The sequence below is a fragment of the Pinus tabuliformis genome, chromosome 2_2 (genome assembly GCF_031772625.1).
Source record: "Pinus tabuliformis cultivar Carrire ecotype Pingquan chromosome 2_2, CPIR1, whole genome shotgun sequence".
Taxonomy (NCBI): Eukaryota; Viridiplantae; Streptophyta; class Pinopsida; order Pinales; family Pinaceae; genus Pinus; species Pinus tabuliformis.
The window spans coordinates 1002834756-1002839853 of NC_142300.1; the positions used below are offsets into that span (position 1 = coordinate 1002834756).

At 34.3% G+C, this 5098-nt stretch overlaps 1 pseudogene; it reads right to left on the bottom strand.

Annotated features, from left to right (window-relative positions):
* Positions 1-4148: 4148 nt before the first annotated feature.
* LOC149196758 (uncharacterized) lies at positions 4149-4742 on the bottom strand (annotated as a pseudogene).
* Between the last annotated feature and the right edge of the window lie 356 nt (positions 4743-5098).

The window sequence follows — 5098 nt, forward strand, 5'->3', positions numbered from 1 at the left end:
TCAATGGGTTGTCTCGGGTCACCTTTCCTTGGCTTTTTCCTTTTCTCTGTGGTTTGGGGGCACCTTTTCCTTGCTTCAGATTCATAGATCCAAAGCATCGCTTCTTCTATTTAAAATTTTGCTCAATCTTGAAAGCATATTAGTAGATTGTGTCGAGTGAGGAGATATCCAGGAACTCCATCTTTTCCTAGATGTACTCGTGTAGACAGACACGATACTTGAGTACCAGCCACTCATAATCATTGATACCCAGTGTCGTGTGACTGGTATGGAAAATATTTGTGAACTCCGACACATCTTGGTCCCTTCTGTACCATAGCGTGGTCCACTTTATGTATTTATATTCATAGCTCCCCAAAGGGTAATATTGTTCCTTGATGGCGTCTTGGAAAGAATTCCAAATGGGTGCGGCTGAAAATAGTGAGGATTCCCTCTCATCATTTTATTCACAGTAGGTTTCCCACCAGTTCTTTACGTGTTTAGTGGCATTGAAAAGTGAGAAAATAATATTTTCCTGATTCAAAAGTTCATCAATTGAAAAATATCCTTCCAACAGATTTAACCATCTATCTACGATGTCTGCATCTATTTGGTCCTCAAATATGGGAATATAAAAGTTAACTTATACCTTAAAAGGAGTGGTTGCTAGATGAAGATGTGTTGGCTGTGGGTAGCTGTCGAAGGATTTTGGCAAAGTTATCCATCATCGCGTTCCTCTATCACTCGAGGGCTTCCTTGAGCAATATTTTGAAAGGATCTCCAACCCCCTCATATTTCTTTTCTTCCGCCATGGAAGATCGTTGGGTTTTTCAAGGTTGGTATTGCAGAGGTTCAACCAATTCGAGCCCTAACTCCTTGGAGACATGTAAAGAAAAAATAAATATTAGACCTCTATGATACCATTAATTCAACAGATATGCAACATAAATAAAACTTCATTTCATTAATATCAAAGAACTGAAATATGCTTACATACATAAATAAAAATAAACTAGCTCGGGAGATGGTAGCTTATCTTTGAGAAGAGATGTAGTAGCTACATGCCTCTGAACTGTGTTACAATGAAGCTCAAAGGCCTATTTATTTTTTGACTCAGTTACTGGAGAATCCACAGTACGAACCATTTTCTGCCAACGTTTCAAATCCTAATCGGGATCCATCATGAGGACTTTATGAATGATGATATTTGAAGAGCTTAATTGAAGGATATAAATAGTTATGAGGAGAGTAGATTTAAGGATCAGCTAAGTGTCGACTTGTTTTTATAATATTTAATTGTAGATTTTCGAATAATTTATTTTTATTTTTACTGATGAATTAATATATTAATTTAAATTTTTATTATTAAAATCCTTAATGCTAATAATAATCTTAATAATAAAAACTAATCTAAGCCTTTAATATTTAATATATGTTAATATAATATTATTAATTTTAATTATGTATGTGAAATGTTTACTTATTTTTAATATATATTAGAATTTAATGAATAGAAATATTAGCATATTGTTAATATTTGAATTTAAATTTATTTAAAATTATATTAATATTAATAATTGATATATTAATTAATTAATTAATAATTAATAATCACTTAATAATTAATTAACAATAATTTATATTAATAAATAATAATTAATATTAAGGCATCATAATTAATAATTAAAATAGTACCCCTTATTATGAAAATTATTACTGGGATATGTAATTTTTATAATTAGTATTTTACTAATTAATAGATTTTAATTAAAAACTTAATAATAATTTATTTATTATTTTTTAATTAATAGTTAATGATAATAGAGTGATAGCTATTATCATAATTATTGTAAATGTTGTAATTAAATATTAGTTATTATTATTATTATTATTATACTACTTAAATTATTATAGTAGGGTTCCTAACTACTGAAAATTAGAATAGGAGAGGGATACCTACCTACTGATTGCTATACATGGGTCTTAATTTCCCTGATCAAGGGAAGCCAGCTCCCACTAATCTCCATACCATTGTCTCTGTTCAGATTATTAGGATGTTTGATAATTTCAAGTGCTTCTCTAATCTTTCGCCTATGATGTTGTTCTTCCCTTGTGACAATTGAGGCGCTTTCCAAGCAGATATGGTGCTTAGTTTTTGAGGAGTGCTCCGCCAAGGCCGAAGTACAAGATCTTTCATTCCTAATATTAGCTCCATGTTCCTTGAGTCTTGTCTGAAAGGAGCAGCCTGTTTCACCAATGTAGCTTTTTCCGCATGAACTATCTATTTTATAGACTCCCTTAAGTTGATGTTTATCAATATTATCTTTTACAAACCTCATACCTTGCCTAATAGTTCCAGGTTCTTTAGGTGTTTATTCATTTTGCATACATAGTCTTCTTTATCCAAGATCATCGCTGCTCCTCCCTTATCTGCCTTAAGAACCACAATTTTATCATTGTTCATGTGGAAAACCCTAAACAAACAAAACCCTAACCCAAGGAGATGGAATAGCAAGATTTTGTGGGTCCCATTGGGGTTAGTTGGAAAACCAACTTCCTGGGGTCTTAACTTGGTCATATTATCTTCATTTGGCGCATACGATACCTTGTTGGAAATATATCTCTGAGTACTAAAGGATACACCATAAGCATGGGCTTGCTGTAAACCTAAAAAAAAATCGTTTAGGGGGTCAAAATTGCTTTGGAAGTTCAGGACCCGAAAAACTGCTAAAAATAGTAAATGCTGCAATAAACAAGGAAATGGATTAAACTCACTGGAAGTCTAGGTGGAATAGGTGGTGGTCACCAATATACACCTGGATCAGGCCATGAGGGATTGCAACCAAAACTTCTAATTCTGAAACCCTAGCTTTCCAAAACAGATTGGCTAGAGAAACTTTGAGGGTTGCAGGGTCTTGGACTAAAGGAGTGATTTGAGGAAAAGAAAGATAACAGAGTTTATACCCAGGAATTAAGAATCTAAATACAACTATTGTAGAAAGAAGCATGGAAGAGTGAGCAAGTGTGGATGAATTTACAGTATGGTGGAGCGCCCTTTAAGGCTTATTTAAATAATATTTGCAGGTACTCTCTGCTGAAAAAACAACATTAGTAAATTTGTTGATAACAAGAAGCCAACAAATTCATTACAGTCACGCTAATAGAGGAAAAACATTGAATGAGAAAATGAAAACACAAAGAAGAAAACATTTCTGCAACTACCCAAAGTTGGAATAAAACTACAATGTACTTTTCATATTTGAGAGAGATTTTATGTTTACAATGCCAATCATGGAGAATTAGACTCTGAACCCCTACAAAATATTTCTCCTAGAATTTTGTTTCCAACCCCTAACCTAACTATACTAACTGATCCTTGAAATAATCAAATTACAAAATGGTAGTTTTAATATTATATATACACTATTAAATAAAGACCTTTGAAAATAAGATGTCACCTCCTTTACAAGTTAAAGGATAAATACCAATACAATTTGGGTCTCTACAAAGTGTTAATAAAATTTAATATAAATTTCGTTCATAAGCCCAAGCTTTGTTAAAACTCACATGAAGGCAAGTTGGAGGTGAGTTGGCTTTTATCATAATTGGAGGGTGGGTCCTAGGTGCCAGTTTCCACATATATTATGACAAAATCACATACGGATACTTGAAAACTACAAATTTCTTACGAGATCACTTCTGGTGGTTTCTTGGAATGAGGAGGGTGATGTTAGATTTAATCATGGTCATAGATCACTTTAATAATGGTTTTAAAAATCCATTACTCGACATCACATAAGTGGTTAAACTTCATAAGGCCATGTGTGCGTGAGTATTATGAACCATGAATTATTCTTTGCACCTCTAATAAATGTAAACTCTAAATTCTCATTGATATTTTCTTGGAAACGTAGAAGAAAGATATCCCTTCGAGCTTTGTTATGGATCGAAGAATAAAAATACTGTTTCCCTGTAGACACAATGCTTTCTTCTTTACAGTCATGATTTTAGACTTTGGGAATGGCTAGTCGTAGTTTCACTAATGATCCATAGCTGAATGACCCAGTATGGATCATATGTTAAAATAGAACACAAGGTTTCATTATAATTTGCAAAATATATTTCAGATACGCCTTCCATGCTTGGGTGAATTGTAGCATAACAAACCATTAAAGCTGGCAGACTTTAAAATCATCCTCATCATTTGATTTTGGAGCAGACAAAATGTTCTTCCTGAAAGAAAGAGTTGGTGGCCAACCTACCACCTGATCCATTCCAAGGTTATTTGCAGAAGGCACTTGATTATGATTAGTCCCATGTTATGTAACAGTACGAGGCCTCTCTTGCAACATCTTAGACTATGAAATATCTTTGACACCAGCTGAAGCAAATCCATCCTTGATGGATTTTCCATTGAGGTTTGTTCCATTGGTAATCATAGAAGACATGAAATATCCCCCTGAGTGATCTAGGCCCCCTGTATTCCAGGATGTAGGCCCTTGCATCATGGTAGAAGTTCCAGATAAAACACTAGTCCTTGTGGAAAAAAACTTTCTGTTTGTGTTTGCCTTGGGAAATTCAACCTCAGATCTGGCCACAATAATGCCTCCATCCTATGCGGGAAACACCCACTTACCCTTTGTTGAAAATAAATTATTTCTAGAATCCGAGAAACAATTCCTTGACTCCATCGCTTCTGAAAAGCTGCTCTTTTAACCAATTACAATATTCTTGGGTGATACATTCATCATGTTCCTTCCCATTCCAGATGGCTAAATATTATACTTGTCTTGCCCGTTCTTCTCTTCTTCCACCCTATCCTTTGTTGAATGTTGTTGTTTCTCCATTCCACTTCAGTCCTAATTTTCAGAGGGCCTAACAAATTCAGCTCAGATGAGTCCCTTGCAAGAGAACCTAAACTAGGAAGGCCCAATCTCAACTCAGTCTCCTTGAGGTTCATATTGTTCTCTTCACCATCACAAGAGACCGTATATCTCTCTATCGATGAGGAAACTTTCGACAAATCGATGTAGTCGTTCTCCTTTAACTCCCCTGGGTTATTCTGATTATTGTTATCTGCTATAGTTGATGAAGCTAGAGGGGGGTTTTTCTCAAGCCC